Here is a 17,945-nt window from a genome sequence, read left to right on the forward strand (position 1 = left end):
TAGAAGGCAGATTGTCAGATTGGATAAAAACACAAGACCTAAGGCCTTTACAAGAAACTCACTTTAAATATAAAGGCTACTGGGGTGCCTGTTGGCTCAGTGGTTGAGCATCTGCCTTTGGCTCAGGTCATGATCTGGAGGTCTCAGGATGGAGTCTCACATCAGGCTCAATAAGAAGCCTGCTTCTCCCTCTATGTTTCTCTCTGTGTCTCTCATGGATAAATAAACAAAATCTTTAAAATATATATATATAAAGGTGGCGCAGCGGTTTAGCACCTGCCTTTGGCCCAGGGCGCAATCCTGGAGACCCGGGATCGAATCCCATGTCGGCTCCCGGTGCATGGAGCCTGCTTCTCCCTCTGCCTGTGTCTCTACCTCTCTCTCTCTCTCTGTGTGTGTGACTATCATAAATAAATAAAAATAAAATAAAATAAATAAATAAATAAATAAAAAGCTGGGTGGGTGGTAATATTAATATCACATAAAGTAGATTTCAGAACAAGGACTATCACAAGAAATTTAAAAGAGCCCGTCATAATGACAAAGGGGTTAATTGATACCTAAAAATCCTAAATGTCAATACATAGCTTCAAAATACATAAAGCAAAAACTGAGGAGCTAAAAGGAGAAATAGACAAATCCATGGTTATGGTTGGAGATTTCAACACACTTCTCTCAATAACTGATAGAACAAAGTAGACAGAAAATCAGTAAGGATATGGAGCAGGGGTCAGCAAACAGATCAGTCTTGTTTTTGTAAATAAAGTTTTCTTGGAATATAGCCATGCACATTTATTTACATACGGTTGATGACTGCTTTGCTATGATGGCAAAGTCGAGTAGTTGCAACAGGGATGGTACAGCCTGCAAGGCCAAAAACATTACACCTCCTTATATAAAAGACTTGAATGACATTACCAAATTGACCTAATTAACATTTTTAGAACATTATACACAAGGATATCTATTTTTTTAGGATTTTATTTATTTATTCATCACACACACACACACACACACACACACACACACACACTGAGGCAGAGACACAGGCAGAGGGAGAAGCAGGCTCCATGCAGGGAGCCCGATGTGGGACTCGATCTTGGGACTCCAGGATCACACTCCAGGCCAAAGGCAGGCACTAAACCCCTAAGCCACCCAGGGATCCCCATACAAAGGATATCTAAATACACAGTTTTTCCTAGTACACATGGAACACTCACCGAAACAAACGGTTTTCTGCATGATACAAGTCTTAATATATTTACAAGGATTCAAATATTCCCTCTGCCCACAAAAGAATTAAATTAGAAGTCAGTAATTAACTAAACAACACACTTGCAAATAACCCAGGAGTCAAAGAAGAAACTACAAAGGAAAGTAGAAAATATTTGAATAACAGAAATGAAAATATGACATATCAGAATTTGAGGCATGCAGATCAAATAGGACTACTAAGCTGCCCGTGTATTTTAGTTCAGGGACACCATGATCACTTCGCTACCACTGAAGATTTCCGTGGGCCAAGCATCCTGCTTATTGCTCTTGCCCAGCTTCCCGCCTTATCTCTGGTGGTTAGGTGGCACCACCCATACTCTCCTGCTTCCTTGAATCAGTCAACTTCCCCAAAACTTAGTGGCTTAAACACCAACCTGTCACTTTGCTCACAATTCTGTGATCAGCTGAGTAGTTCTTGTGGTCTGAGTGGGCTCGCTGAGCCTTTCATGTGCCTGTAGTCAGCTGGTAGCCGAATGACCTAGGACATCCTCACTCACATATCTGGCAATTGGCTGGCTGTTGGCCAGAGAGACAAGGACAAGTGGGCCACGTGTCTCTCATCATCCAGCAGCCTAGCCCAGAATTCTTAACTAGAGGCCAGGTTCCAAAGCAGGAGGAAAGGGCAGACAAGCTCCAGAGTGTAAATATTTTTCAAACTTTGGCTTGGGCCACCCTTGTTACTGTTCCATTGTCCAAAGCAGATTAAATATTGGAGATATTGTATCCAGATACAAGATGTGGAGAACCGGACTCCACCTGGGAAGAACTGCAGATTTCTGTGGATACAACAGGAAGAATTTTTGTGGCCATTTCTACAATCCATGCAGGGAGCTCATTTCAATGGGAACATCCCCCACTGTCATCACTATCCTGCAGAGAATAGCCTTTACTTTCAAAATTCTGATGTTCCCCTCACCAATGTATTACTCAAAGATCTGATCGAGAAAATGTCCTGTGGACCCTCTGCCCCAGGGGTCATTTTTAGGGGCCAGATGCGTATTTGCTGAAATTTCAATCATTCCCAGAGCTCTAGCTGCATAGGAGTTTGGAAAAGGTTTTTTTCTTGCTTCCCAACCTCTACAGTATTGGAAAGGATGCCAGAAGGTGGTGACACAGATGTTGAGCACCAGTCCTTCATATCCACTTATGCTGAGGAGCTTTATGAGGATGGACTTTTTGCAGCAACAGGAAAGGAATCCGAAGCAGGAGCTCCTGATGCCAGCTCCTACCCCTTGGCCTTGAATTTCAGAGCCTTTAAGCCATATCATCAGAGGCCTCCCACCTGTTGACTCAGGCCAGCCACAGCTATAACCCAAACCAACCCAACAGGAGCAAGACAGCCCCCACACCTTGGCCAGACCCCTCTACTCCACCATCACACATTCCTAACGCCCAGCACCTACAATAATAATCACCTTGGTCACCAGCCCTACTGTGTGCCTGGGGCTGTGCTCTGCACTATAGATAGATCATCTCTCTCACTCCTCAAAGCCCCCTTGGGTGAAGGGAATACTCCATTTTATAGGGGATAAAACCAAGGCTCAAAGAGATGAAGTCACTTCCTCAAAGTCACCTATGATAGAGTAACCGAGCTCATATTTGAACCCAAATCGAAGTAATAGGAAAGCCTCCCTACTGGTTTGCACAGCTTGTCTGTCACTCATTTTCTCACCTCTGCAGTCCCTAGATCCCAGGACCAGGACACCAAGGGAGGACTAAGCTGCCCCACCACCTTAGCACCCAAGCCATGGATACCTGGCCTGGGTCCTGTACTTAGCTCTCTGCAGAGGCCCCATCAAACCCCCCTCTGCTGCCACAAACATGTTGTTGGCTGAGAGGGATATATTCCTCCCCCTGATTTCCTAGAGAAAAAATAAATGCATAGTTGTTGGAAATATGCTATAACAACCACACATCCATATAGTCAGCTATGTAAATGTGGGGACATAGCCAGTTCTATTTCCCCTTGCGTGCAGAATAGACTTTTCCAAGGAGAATCTCTTGGGGTGGGGGAGAATCTCTATTGAAGGGGGAGAGCAGCTGATGTCACCCCTCACACCAGCACCAAGACTATATCATGTGATATGTGATCCATGCTGGCCAATCGCAATCTACATGATTGTTCAGAGGTGGGCATATGACCACAAGGTCAGTCAGCCTTGTGTGTTCCCCTGGAACTAATAGGAAAAGGAAGTTCTCATACCACTGAAATTGTTGAACTTGTTAATGATGAGCCTAAAGCTTCTGGAACTATCTGGCTAGCATAAGGAGAAAGCATCCAGGGAAAGAAGCCCACACAGAAGCCCTGGAGCCAGCCATTCCTGAAACTGGAAGAGTTTTCAATTACATAAATCAATAATTTATCTTTTTTCCTTAAGGCATTGAGTTGAGTTTCTGTTGAATGCAGTGAAGTGATCCTGTTGAACACAATAAACTATGAAAGTCAAGCCAGGGTTCTATTTGTTTTACAAGGGATAACTTGGCCCCTTTCTCATCAAGTAAGCAAATAAAATCCTCCATACCTAGAACCATCATTCCAGTCATTCTGGCATCTTCCCAGGACCTTGCCCAACCTTTTCCTGACCTGAACACCCCCCTCACACACACCACAACATGGCAGTTCCCCAGCAGCAATTGCCGGCCCCACCCACCTCTCTTGATAACCAGTCTGGCCCTAGAGTTTTACTTCCATGAAGACCATGTCTCCCAGCAGAGGGACACAGGTTCAGGGTGTGGACTGAGCAGAAACAGCCTTAGGTTGATAGTCACCAAACTGTGGATCCTGCACCTAATAGTAAAACACTTTTGAGCAAGCATCCCAATATCTTTGTTTATTTTACATATTTTGCAACACTATTCACATTTCATGTATAAATAAAGCTTCACTAATTCCTCATTTAGATGACTTTTTTTTTAAGATTTTATTTATTTATTCATGAGAGACACAGAGAGAGAGGCAGAGACACAGGCAGAGGGAGAGGCAGGCTCCCCATGAGGAGCCAGATGTGAGACTCAATCCCAAGACCCTGGGATCATGACCTGAGCCAAAGGCAGATGCTCAACCCCTGAGCCACCCAGGTGCCCTTTGGATGACATTTATATAAAAACTCCCCAATTTTCTTCCCTTGTCTTTCATACCCTCTTTGGAGACCACAGAAGGAGGGGTTGCTGGCCTGGACTCTCCCTCCCATCTCCTAAGTTGTTTTCCAAACTTTCAATATTGTAAGTGAAAGGAGGGGCCCTGCCCGGGGAGGGCTGGCTGAATTACCCCATGGAAATGTTGGCGCCCTGGGCTGGGGGCAGGGTGGGCCCAGTTTCCAGGAAGGGTTTGGGCAGGAAGCCAGGCAGGAAGGGGCTGGGAGTTTCTGGAAGGGCAGCCTGGAGAGGCCTGGCAGACTAGCCCATGGGCCTCACTGTTGAGCACTTTCAGGGTTGGGGAATCCTTGGCACTTCCAGGCACATGCCAGGGCACAGGTGGGGGAGGGAGAGCAGGAGGGTTCCTGGATGAGAACTGGAAACGAGGTGGTAGGCATCTCCTCAGTGGTCTTGCAGGAGGAGTGGGCATGGAAAGAAAGGAGAAGGGGGGAGACTTGGAGAGGCAGTGACAGGGGGCACTTGTACCCACGGGGGTACCCTGGGCTTCGGGCTAGGGGAGGGAGTTATTCCATTGTAAGACACGTACTTTTGGCCAAGAGGGTCCTTGAAGCAGAAGGGGACAGAGAGGAAGGCCAGGGGGACTCTAATTGGTTAGGGGTGGGGAGTGGAAGGGTGGTGGTGTCAGGCTAGAAAGATCCGCAAGCAAAGAATCCTGTTGATGGGTGGAGAAGGAGCTGCTCCATGGGGGTCCCTCTCTCAGACTTCTCTGGCCACCATGACATCCAGCCCAGGAGGTGCCTCCTTGATATATTAGTCAGGTTATAGGACAGAAACCCAAACTAAGAATAGTGTTAACAATATAGGAGTTTGTCTTTCTGTCACTACTAGTCTGGGCATAGCCTTTCTGCTAATACAGTGGCTGCACGGTGTCAGAGACACAGGCTCCCTCTGGCTAATTGTTCTAACATCTCTGCATGGTCCAAGATGGCCCATCCCCACAGCCACCTTCCAGGCAGCAGGATGGAGGGAGGCAGAAGATGGTTCATAACCTCTCCTGTGACCATGTCAAACTACAGGGATGTGGGGATGTGATCTCAGAAGTGGTTACGTGTCTCACTGAAAGTTCTGTGACCGTGGAAAGAAGAGAATAGATACTGGGGCCAGTTGGCATCCACACCCATGTGCCTACAATATTCAAGGTCACATAGAAACAAACTTCTTCCACCAGGGTCCTCCAAACAAGAATTTTGCTTAGTACTAAGGGAGTAAACACAAGAGTGGTCATTACAGGAACCTGTACAGGGTGTGGAAAGAGCCCTGGTCCCCCAGGATGGGCCTCTGTGCCCCAGGGAGGAAACAACTCTCCAGAAGCCCCTTTGGCCTCTTGTCCCCTAGCCCAGATCCCCCCACGCCAGCCCCAAAGCACAAGGACCCCCCGGATATAAGCCTTTGGAGTCCATCTCCTCTTAGTATCTGAGGCTGAGTGCCCACGTGTTCCATCCTTCATCCAGCCATTCATGCATTTACCGAGCGCCTCCTAAGCCTCAGTGTACCTTCAGGGGTCCCACCACCTCCAGATCCTGTGCTCCTACCCCCACCCCATAATAACTGGTTCAGGGTGGAAATGCTAGCCAAGCTGGTCCAACCAGGGCGAATAACAGCACTTTGGCAGGCAGTGCCCCGACAAGGATTTGAACCTGAGAGAAGCAGAGCCCTGGTGTGGCCGGGGCCATTAGTTACATCGTGGGGCACACATTCCTGAGGGAGGCTCCAGTGAGGAAGAAAGCAGATGTGAGAGGCAGGCAGAAATGGGCTCCTATGAGACCTGGGCCCCTTGAAGCAAGGGCTACCCCAGATAGCTTTCCAGGGAAGCCAGCTGTTGCCTGCAGCCCACACGTGCCAGATGGCAGAGAGGGCACAGAGGGCAATGGTAAGAGGAAGGGGAAGAGCAAAAGCATTCTGGGCTGGGCTGCTGGCTGCAGTTCTTGGGAGCAGCCTTTACCCTGCCGGCCCCTGCACCCCATCTGCCCTCTCTTCACAGTGCTCCAGCTCACTGACATGGGCGGATCTCCAGAGACACCAGGGTGGTGGGGTACAGGGAGTGGGGTGGGTAGTAGGACACAAGTGAGGGTCCTTGTTCAGGCCTGGAGGCCCAGGCCACCTCAGCAGGTGGCCTGGCAGGTGTCCCCTCCTTACATCTTCTCCTGGGAGTTTAAGCTGACCTCTCTTTTCTGAGAGAGGTCCTCCTTCCCACTGCCTGGAAGAGGGCAGATGCCCCAAAGACAGGAAGCAGTTCAAAATAGCAGGGGGGGCTGTCGGAAAGGCCGTCCAAGCAGGAAATGCTTCAGGAGTGGGGAGGAAGGCTGTGGGGTTCCTTCAGCAGCATCGTCCCCTTGGAGCTCCTTCCCTGTGCCAGGGCCTCCTCTCGCACGAGGGGCCCCTGCCTCATGGACCCACAGTCTCCCACAAAGACAGGCCTCGTTGGTGGCCGCACACTATCATCCGTAGGAACCGCCATGTGCACTCTAAGAAGAAACCTAAGCTGTCACAAGGACGTGTAAGAGGGGCCCGGCCTGACACAGCAGAGGGGGAGGCCTCCCCGGGATGGACCCAAAGGTCCTGGGGTCAGGGTCATTGTGGCAGACACCACACTGGGCTCCCAGGGTCTGGCCCCACCTCCTCTGCAGCCCACACTGTGGGGGCAGATGCTGGCACACGGGAACTACATGTCCCAGACTCCTTTACGACAAGGGAGATTCCACCAATCAGATGCACTCATGTGTGATTTAGAAGGCGAGCAGGCCTTTGGGATTTTCTGCTGGTAAGGATGGCTTTGGAGATGCTGGGTCTCCGCGGGCTTGCTTCTGGCCCTGGGCCTCGGGCTCCAGGCTCCAGCCTCAGGGCCTCGACCAGTAGCTCTGCAGCTGAAGCGGTTTCCAATCCCTGGGTCACAGCTGAAAGGTCATGTTCTTGAACTAGCAGTTCCAGCGGTGGTTGTGATCCCCTAATGTCAGACGGTAGCACAGCTGGGGCCAGGTTCCGCCGTGTTTTTCTGAGCTCATCCTGGAGGCTCAGCCCAGACCCACTCCACCAGCCCACGCAAAGATTTTGTAGCACCCAAGGCCCTGTATTTTTTTTTAAGATTTTATTTATTTATTCATGAGAGACAGAGAGAGGCAGAGGGAGAAGCAGGCTCCGTGCAGGGAGCCCGACTCAGGACTCGATCCCGGGTCTCCAGGATCAGGCCCTGGGCTGAAGGCGGCGCTAAACCCATGAGCCACCCGGGCTGCCCCCAAGTCCCTGTATTAAATCTCCCCTCCTGCTTAAAATACCTACCTAGAGTGACTTCTGTTCCCTCTAACAGGAGACACAAGGCAGAGAACAAAAGAATGAATGAAATGCAGATGAAGTGCCTGGCATGGGTGTTGCAGCCTTGCTGCAGACAGAGAAGAGAAGCAGAGAGGTAGGGGGCCTCCCTGGGAGTTACCACCTGATGTGACAAGAGCCTGAACTAAGGTCGGGATGGTGGGATGGAGCAGAAGGGAAGGGTCGGGATGAAAAATAAGCCAGACTTGGTAACGGTGGCATGAAGGTCTCCTCAAGGTCTCCAATCCCAGGTGTCAGAGACCAATGAGATTCCATGTGTCCTAGGAAGCAAATAAAGCAGTGCGGTGCCATGGGGAGAGCATGGATCCTGGGGATGCCAGGTCAGACAGGTGAGACTCCAGACCTCGTGTGGCTTATACTCTGGCAAGGGACACAGATAAACAAGTGGATAAAATAATTTCCAAAAGTGATAAGTGCTGCCAAAAGGATGGTAGCATTGGAATAAAAAGTGACAGGTTGGCCCAGAGAGGCCTCTCAGAGGAGGTGACAATTGGATTGTTAATGGAAGGATGAGGATGCAGCCATGGGAGGATCTGAAGGAAAGAAGCAAAGTTTCTTTGCTTTCATCCAAACCAGTGCAAAGTTCTCAGGGCAGGAAAGGACTTGACATGTCCAGGGAGCACACAGATGCAGGATGGCTATGATAGATAAGCAAGAGAAGAAGGGAGGAGACAGGGTCCCAGAGGAAGGCTGAAGAGGACATGAAAACTCTCAATCAACAAGAGCCTTTGATTAACCAGAGCGTCCTTCCCTCCATGCTCAAGCATTAATGCCATTCATTACTTTGGTAAATGAGTGAGTAGTGTGTTAAAACTCAGACATCCTAAGTACTGGCTCCCTAGGAAAGATGTGTAGCTGGGGAAGGGAGCTGAATCAAATAAAGACAGGGATTACTGGCTACCAAACACCAGACAGAAGGGGCTAAACATCCTTCTCAATGGAAGGAAGTGAAGGGTAAGGATGGGGGTGGAGGGAGAAAATTTCCAGAGGATTCCACGTCAGATTCCAAATGAAGCAGGACTTTTCTGGTGGCAGGTGACAGTGACCTAACCTGAACTGGTCTAAAATGAGCATTATTGACATAAGTAGCTGAAAAACTCAGATGCGGATTAAGCCCAAATTAAGAAGGTTTCTCAACACCATAACGGTGTTCCCAGCTCTTTCAGCTTGGCTCACCTTCTCTGGTGGCCTCTCTCTCCTCCTGGTGGAGAGAGGGCTGCTGTAGTTCCAGCCCTTACATCTGCTCAGCCATCAGAGGCCATCAGAAACAGGAATGTCTCCAGTGGACTCAGATCAAAACCATTTCTGTGCCTATTGTGGTGGGCAGGGGAATGCAGGGCATTGGCTAGCTGTGGCTGGGGGGTGGTCCACCCCAGGATCAGCGGGGAGCCAGTCCCAGGCAATCACATGGGCCCAGAGTTGGGGAGGGGAGTGATCATTCCCAGGGTGAATGGAGTGAGTTATCAAAAAAAGAGGGAATGGATGCTGTCCACCAAGGACTTCCAACAAAGAGCCACCAAAACTACAATACTACTACCACTAATCATGGTCATCATCATTCTCATCCACTGAGCACTGGCTCCATGTCTGAACCAGCTGGGTACCTTACATATATTAACTTAGGCAGTGCTCATAACTTCTTAAGGGAAGTGTTCTTCATTCCCTCTTGCAACAGTTGTTTATCAAGCACCTTCTGAGGACCTTCCAGGTGTCACGGGCACAACCATCAACAAAGCAGCAAGCCTCGACACCTTCAATCTTCCATGCTGACATTACCGCAAGAAGGAGCTACAGAAGCAAGGTTCATGAAGCCTGGCCATGCCTGGGAGACACTGAAGCAGGAAGGGGCGCGGAGGAGGGTTTAAACAAAGAAGGTGACATTTGAGGAGAACCTCAAAGGATGTGAGGAAGCAAACCTTGGTGGTGCCTGAGGTGAGCACCTTCCAGGAAGAGGGAGCAGCCATTGCAAAGGCCCTGGGGCAGGGCCTTGCCGGTGTGTATGAGGTACAGAAGGAAGTCACTGTGTGTGTGTGTGTGTGTGTGTGTGTGTGTGTGTGTGTGTGGAGGGGGTGTGGTTGAGGGTGAGTAGTAGGAAAGCAGGGGAGGGCTTTCCCTCTCTGGATGACACGGGGGCCTTGGGAGAGTTTTGAGCAGAGGGAAGACTGGATGAAATGGGATACTGCCACCTGCTGTGGGGAGAAAAGTTTGTGGTTGGAACACAGGGACTTAGGCAGGAGGTGGGGAGCCCAGGGAGGGCTGGGGCTGGGTGGTGGCAGGGGGTGGGCAAAGGATTCTATGCGGGCAGTGTTGGTGGGCAGATTGGATAATGGGGTGAGGGAAAAAGATGTCCTTATACAGATGAGAAGGCAGAGCACAGGATCTTAAGAAACTTGTCCTGGACTCTGAGTCCACCTTGGCAGGCTGTGCGCAGTCAAGGCACCTGCCTGGCAGTGGGGACACCCAGAGGAAGGGGCTGCCTATTTCTAATGAACTGGCGCTGGCCCTGCCTGTGAGAGGCCGCGTCCTGCCCCCTGACCCCACGGAGGACAGCAGGCATGCTCACAGGTAACCACTGACTGTCCCCTTGTCCCCTGGGGATGCTGGTCCAGGAGGGCTGGGCCCAGCGGAGAGCAAAGGAGTGGGGGCTGCCCAGGCTCTCCAGAGAGAAACCCAGAGGGACAGAAAGCAGAGGCTGCTGTGTTTTTCAGGAAGGAAATCTTCGCTGCTGTAACAGTCTGGGAGTCTCGGCTCGGCCCAGCAGTCCAGCCCGCCAGGAAGTGCCCCCTCCCGCCGGCTCGCTGGTCCCAGGCAAACACTTTTGAGGACAGGAAGGGGAGAGGTGAGGTGAGTATCAAAGCAGCTGTGGAATTCGGGGGCGGGCCCACCAAGGGGGTCCTGGCCATCTTAAGTGCTGATGGTGACTTCCAAGACCCCAGATCATGAGCAGCTGGGGGGCCGGGGTGGGTGGGGGTGGGGTGGCCGGGCCCTGGGCCCTGGGCCCAGCCCCACAATGCAGCGCATTACCCAGCCGGAATTCCTGCAGGACGCTTTGTTCTACATGGCGGCCCTGCTAGGGCCATCAGGCCTGGGCCGTGGCCTGGGGGGCAGGCCAGAATGAGGCCTCAGGAAGCCCTCAGCCGGTTCCAGGGCTGGGCACTGCCTGCTGGCCCTGCCAGCCCTTTTCGGGGCACCCTCCACCCCACCGGCGCCACAGACCCCCCTGGGCACCCCGCCCTGGAGCCACCTGGAAACTAGGCCCGGTCCAGCCGGACAGGCGTGTTAACTCCAGCTGGGGGGCTTTGCTGAGACCACCCCAGTTTCCTGAGGCTGTGCCCACTGCCTACCACCGATCCCAACTAATTCCCACCAGGCAGTTTCCCCAGCCCTCCCCCAGCCTCTCCCCTCCCTGCCCCTCCTCCTCCCCCCTCCCCACTGCAATCTGCCCTGGGGGCATTCCCTGGCCGGTTCACAGTGGAAACTGCAGACCTGACCCAGGAGGCCACAGGCTCCCCGCCCCTATGCCCCGTAGATGTCTGTCACAGATGCAGTAAATGCAGTAAAGCAGGGACACCCACGGGAGGAGAAACATTCAGCTTTGGGGAACTGATGCAGAATTATGCAATCAGAAAAATCTGGAGGCAAAGCATGTTCATTTCAGCACTGAGTTTCGGTGTTACTTTGATTTGTGGAATTTGCTAGACCAGACACATAGGGCGCTTACTCTGAGCAGGGCACTGTGCTAAGCTCTTCACCTGTACCGAGGCACCAGCAATGGCAGTAGCTCCACGCTTTGATGAAGGAGTAGACTGAACCACAGACAGGGGGACAAGATGCCCAGAGGCGGAAAGTTGCAGACTTAGGATTCGACCCTGGTGTTCAACTCTGCTTTGCATCCCCAAGTTCTTAGCCACTAAGGCCTCCGGCTTTCCCTTCCCCTGCCAACCTCAGAGGAGTAAAGCCCCCATCTTTCCAGGGAGAGGAGGTTATTCTTCAGAACTGTGTAAGGTGGAGGGGTGTATGTGTGTGTGAATGTGCATGTGTGACAGTGTGTGTGTGTGTGTGTGTGTGTGTGTGCATGCGGGAGTGTCTGGGAGTTGTAACAGTGAGTGTATTGTGTGAACGAGCATATATGTGTGAGTGTGTGTGTGTTTGAGTGGGGTGTGGGTAGGGGTGTGTGTGGTGCGCGTGGGGTGTGAGTGGGTGTATCGTGAGCACACTGCGCCTGTGTGCGCGGCAGCCCAGCCCGGGAACTCCTGAGAAGAGCTGTGAGGAAAGAGGGAGTAGGGCAGGGGTGAGACTCTGGATGTGCCTGAAAAAATTAAAGAGCGATTAGTCAAAGCTGAATTGTTTTGCTAAACTCCTAATGCAAACAACATGTGGGGCAGCGCCCAGATGGTGCCCGGGAGCCCCCGACTGAGTCCTCAGGAAACAGGTGCTCTTGGAATGTTTCCTGCCGCTGGGCCGAGGCGGGCGAGTGAGGTCGCCATGTTCCTTATTACGGTCAGGCAGGGCCCAGCTGCAGGCCGGCTGGGTGGAAGCCCACGGCCACCGGCCACAGCACTGCAGGCCTCAGCTGGGATGGGCCCCAAGCTCTGCCAAGCCCAGCTTCGCCGGCCAGCACGAGGTGGTCCCTGGGCCAGCGTCACGGTGTGCGGGAGCTCTGCTCTCCTAACTCCGTGCAATCGCTTGCAAGAAGGTTGTGAGCATCTTTAATTTGGAAAGCTATCGCCAGTTGTCCTCACAGAGCATCGCACCAATTCCCAGTGGATGCTGGGAATTATTTCCCTACGCCTACAAGCCTGGAGTTTTCTCAGTTTTTTTCTGTTAGTCTGATAGAGCAGAGTGTTATCTCCCAAGGAGAGGGGCACAATTATGCCTGTGTTTCTGGAGGATCATTAGGGGTGCCGAAATTGATGACAGACTGGGGTATGACTATAGGATTATGTTCAGTCATACGCACACATACACACACACACACACACACACACACACGCAGTATGTACTTCAGTGACTTAGATTAGGATTTATTTATCTCACATAAGGAGAAACCCAAATGCGGTTCAATGGCTGAAACCTCTGTGAGTCTCTTTCCTCATGGTCACAAGACGGGTGCTGTCGTTCCAGCCATTAGATCCACATCCAAGACAAGGAGAGGAAAGAATGAGGATCGGTTGGAGCTGAGTCCATCTCTTTTTGTCAGGAAAGAAAAGGCCTCCTCAAAGCTACTTCAGTCACTATCTGCTGATATATTATAGGCAGAAGATAGGGATGGATGTAGGACAGCAGACCAATAGTGTCTGCCATGACATGTGCCAGCACACCAGCTGCCATTGTTGCTGTGGGCCAGCCTGGGCCCTGCCCCAACTGGCCCCACTCAAGTGAGCCTCCAGCCACACAGCAACAGCCATGCTTGGTCCTGCAACCAGTGAGAGTTCAGGCTGGAATGACACCAGGAGCTTTCCTCCAACTCAAGGCTGGCCTCAGAAAATTCTCTCCAAGCTTCTGGTGAGGGATATAAGGCAAATTCCTGCCCAGTGTGAGAGCCAGTCAGTTGAATCTCAGGCTTCTAGAATGTTCCATCTGCCTTGATCTCTGACATGGAAAGGAAGTCTAACCTTGTGTCCAAGAGACACACTGGCTCCCATCAGCCTTTTCCCAGTGTGGAATCCTGCCTTGAGCACTCATCCTGGCTGCACCGCCTGGCTCACAAGCTGCTTCTCCGACCATCTGCTCTGCCTGTCCATCCCACTCTCTTTCACATGGACTTCCTGATACTTCTTGGACAGGTATTGGCCATTGTGCCCTGGACGTGGCTGTGTGCATGGGGTGCTGCTGTCTTGCTGTTGCCCCAAGCCAATGGACCCAGCCACACAGCCCCAGAATACCATCATTCTTTCAAAAATATTTTTAATCAGAAGAGTACACAGACACCTGGGTGGCCCAGTTGATTAAATGTCCGACTCTTGATTTCAGCTCAGGTCATGACCTCAGGGTTGTGAGATCAGGCCCAAAACCAGGCTCCACACTTGAGATCCTCTCTCCCTCTCCCCCTGTCCACTTGTCTACATGAGAGCTCTAGCTCTCTCACTCTCTCTCTCTCTCAAAAAAAAAAAAAAAAAAGAGTATATGGTCAGGGGAGGTGCCTGGCTGGCTCAGTCAGTGGAGCATGCAATTCTTGATCTTGGGGTCGTGAGTTCAAGCCCTGTGTTGGGTATAGACCCTACTTAAAAAATAAAAGAGTACATGGGAATTCCATTTCCAGCAAAATGACAGTGGACAATATGCAGTCATCATTCTAATAATAGCTGACACTTACATAGCGCTTACTACATCTAGATACCGTTCTAAACACTTTGTGTTTTCTATTTTTTTCTTTTTTTTTTTCATCTATTTATTTATTTATTTATGAGAGAGAGAGAGACCATGAGACAGCACAAGCAGAAGGGAAGGACAGAGGGGGAGGGAGAAGCAGACTCCTCACTGAGCAGGGGGCCTGATGTGGGGCTCCATCCCAGGACCCTGGGATCATGACCTGAGCCAAACACAGACAACCAACTGAGCCACCCAGGTACTCCCTAAACACTTTATATGTTTGTTCACAGTGACCTGCTGTGGCGGGAATATGAGTCTCCCATTTTTCAGATAAGAAAACTGAGGCACAGAAAGGTTAAGTGCCCAAGTCACACAGTTTTGAATGGTCTAGTATCTCCTAGAATTGGTTAAAGTATAATAAACATTCTTTTCAATACATAGCAGATCTTGCAGAAAGAAAAGGAAGGAAGGAAGGAAGGAAGGAAGGAAGGAAGGAAGGAAGGAAGGAAGGAAGGAAGGGAGGAAGGAAGGAAGGGAGGGACAGGCACCTGGGTGGCTCAGTCAGTTAAGTGTCTGCCTTTGGCTCAGGTCATGATCCCAGGGTCCCAGAATGGAGCCCCACATTGGGCTCCCTCCTCAGCAGGGACTCTGTTTGTCCTTCTCCCTCTGCTTCCCCTCACCCTGCTCAAGCTCTATCTCTCAAATAAATAAATACAATCTTTTAAGGAAAGAAAGAGAGAGAGAGAGACAGGAGAAAGAATGAAAGAAAGAAGAAAGAGAAAGAGAGAGAGAGAGTAAGATTCCTAAGAGTCAAAAGTGAAGGAGCATCAAAAAAGTGAAGTAAAACTCCCACTCCTTCAGTGTGGACAGTGCACCATGATTTCCTTCCAAAGAGGACAGTATGGAAAGGGGGAGAAGAAAAATAACTTCACAGTGAAGACACCTGACAAGCATGACCTCAGCCAGGTGGTCAAGGTCAACACCAACAGTGATATGTTACATCAACACATGCACCTATAATGTGATGAGAAAGGCACTTTGCCTCTGTGGTCTTCCTCCCAAAACCTATAACCACAGTTAAACCACAGGCAGAACAAATCCCAACTGAGAGACATTTCATGAAATACCTGCCCAGTACTCCACAAAACTCTCAGGGTCATCAAAAAACAAGGAAAATCTGAGCAACTGCCACAGTCTAGAGGAGCCTGAGGAGACCTGACAATTAAATGTCATAATCTCCTAGATGGGATCCTGAGACAGAAAAAGTACATTAGATAAAAACTAAAAGAGATCTGAATAAAGTACAGGTTTTAATCAATAATAATATGTTCAGGGCAGCCTGGGTGGCTCAGTGGTTTAGCGCCACCTTCAGCCCAGGGCATGATCCTGGGGTCCCGGTATCGAGTCCCACGTCAGGCTCCCTGCATGGAGCCTGCTTCTCCATCCACTTGTGTCTCTGCCTCTCTGTGTCTCTCATAAATAAATAAATAAAGTCTTAAAAATAATAATATGTTCATTGGTTCATTCATCATGACAAATGTACCACACCAATGTCCTGTGTTAATAGTATGGGAAACTGGATACACCGTATAGGAGAACTCCTTGTCACTTTTCTACCAATCTCAAGTTATTCTACAATTAAAAACTGATCTAAAAATAAGGCTGCTTAGGTGGCTCAGTTGGTTAAGTATCTGACTCTTGATTTCTTCTCAGGTCATGGGATTGAGCCTCATGTTGGACTCTGTGCTGAGCATGGAACCTGCATAAGATTCTTTCTCTCCTTCTCCCTCTGCCCTCCCACCCCTGCACACTTCTATCTCTAAAAAAATAAAAAATAAAAAAAAATAATAATAATAGAAGAAGAAGAAGAAGAAGAAGAAGAAGAAGAAGAAGAAGAAGGAGAAGGAGAAGGAGAAGGAGAAGGAGAAGGAGAAGGAGAAGGAGAAGGAGAAGAAGAAGGAGAAGGAGAAGAAGAAGAAGAGGAAGAAGAAGAGAAGGAGCAACTGGAAAAGAATACAGGACTCAGAAATTCTGCGGGGGTGGGGTGATAGCAAGAACTGTCAATCCATCCAAAACTCGGGTCCTAACAGCCCTCTGGGAACAGCCTGTGGGGTCAGGAGGTAATAACAGAATCCCCAGCCCTGTCTGGGACCCTTGAAGAGCTCCCATCTCAATGAAATTATGGCAGCTGGTAGAAAAGTTCCTGGAGAGACAAAGGTAGCCAAGAGGATCGCTATCAGTGTCAGGACCCTAAACAAAATTCTCTCCGTGAGAATTCCAACTACCCTTCCACCAACACTGGAGTTGTGGGTTAGAGTTTAGGCTATACTCCCCAAGCCGATCAATTAATATCAAAAGCAATCCTGGGCTGGTAATGTTCTTGAAGAACATTACCTGGAAGAAGCAACACGGTATCTTCCAAGAGAGACCCCCCCCACCCCCTGCAACTTAGGCTGTGCAGAGACCACGGATGCAGATCTGCCACCGATGCACCTGTAACCCAACACCAAAACACACAGGGAACCGGCTATCAGAAACACAACAGATGACAGGATTGGGACCCTAAAACCACAGACAGAATCATCAGACATAAACTGTAATAGCATGTTGTAAACCAAGTTATAAAATAAGTAATCTGAAATGAGAGAGAAGAAACTATTTTTTCAAAAAAGCATATTTGAAAAAGAACCAAGTGGGCCTCAAAACATTTAAATATTTGCAATTAAAGAAATAGAAGGATAAGACTCAAACAAGACACAGGGATGCAGATTAGAGAAGGACAAACAGAGCTGATGAGGTGTCTGGGTCCTGGCTCAGGGGCTGGGAGATGGAAGCTACAGGAAAGAGGGCCAGGGTCAGAGGAGAGAATGAAATGCCCAGTACATTGCATGGGAGTGGCAGGGAGAGAGACGAGAGCCCTGGAAGGAGGAAGTAGTCAGAGAGATGCTGGCTAAGAATCCTCCAGTACTGATTGAAAAGATGAATTCTCAACATCGACAAGCGAAAGTCCTGAACAGGAGAAATGAGAGGAAAGCCAGCGCTGGATGCGTGGCGGCAAACCTGCAGACACAGAGCAGGTGGCTGCCGTGGGTGGTACCCGGACCGAGGCAGCAGCGGCGGCACCTTTTCCCCAGGGACCCGGGGTGCTGGCCACTGAGGGCACACAGTTGTGACCCTCTCCAGGAACTGCTCTCAGCAACGTGGTGTCGCCTTCCCAAGGCCACCCTCCTTCCCCAGGGCTCAGGCCTGCCTGAATGACTGGTGTCCAGCGCCAGGTTCCCCCACCCCCACACAAGGGTTGGGGGCCCTAGTGGCAGGGTCCTGAGGCCTCTGTCCAGCAGCATCAGCTCAGCTCACCTCTGCGCCTGACCACCTAACAGGTGCAGTCCCCAGGACGCTCCCTGGTGCACCTCCTGGGCACATAGTCCTCCTTGGTCTGTTCTCTGGGGAAATCAGACAAGACTTTCATTAACATATTCAGAGGAGGGACGCCTGGGTGGCTCAGTGGTTGAGCCTCTGCCTTGGCCTATGGCGTGATCCTGGAGTCCTAGGATCTGGAGCCTGCTTCTCCCTCTGCCTGTGTCTCTGCCTCTCTCTCTGTGTCTCTCATGAATAAATAAAGAATATCTTAAAAATATATATATATATATTCAGATGATTAACAAGTATCCTAGAAAGTAGGATGTTGGTTGCCAGGGGCTGGGGGAGGAGGGAATGGGGGGTTACTATTTAGTAGCCCAAATATAAGAATAAATATCCATATTGATATCAAGGAATGACTGAATAAATTACTAAGTGGGAGAAAGGAGACAAATCCCCTGTGTAGAAGAACTCCCAAGTGAGTTATGAAGATATTCCACATGAAAGGAGGGGCC

General features: G+C 50.2%; 2 long non-coding RNA genes across 2 annotated transcripts in view; one reads left to right on the plus strand and one right to left on the minus strand.

Annotated features, from left to right (window-relative positions):
* Nucleotides 1-1,748, minus strand: part of LOC118351573 (uncharacterized) — a 41,589-nt gene extending 39,841 nt beyond the window's left edge. Inside the window, exons 1-2 of the long non-coding RNA XR_004807203.1 lie at nucleotides 1,650-1,748; nucleotides 805-864 (exon numbers count right to left, since the gene is read on the minus strand). This is a non-coding gene — a long non-coding RNA (uncharacterized LOC118351573). The remainder of the gene's footprint in view (nucleotides 1-804; nucleotides 865-1,649) is intronic.
* Nucleotides 1,749-10,466: 8,718 nt separating this feature from the next.
* LOC125753093 (uncharacterized) lies at nucleotides 10,467-17,707 on the plus strand. The gene is made up of 2 exons (XR_007404107.1): nucleotides 10,467-10,602; nucleotides 15,784-17,707. It is a non-coding gene; the product is annotated as an uncharacterized LOC125753093 (long non-coding RNA).
* Nucleotides 17,708-17,945: the final 238 nt, after the last annotated feature.

This window comes from Canis lupus, chromosome 20, assembly GCF_003254725.2.
Source record: "Canis lupus dingo isolate Sandy chromosome 20, ASM325472v2, whole genome shotgun sequence".
Taxonomy (NCBI): Eukaryota; Metazoa; Chordata; class Mammalia; order Carnivora; family Canidae; genus Canis; species Canis lupus.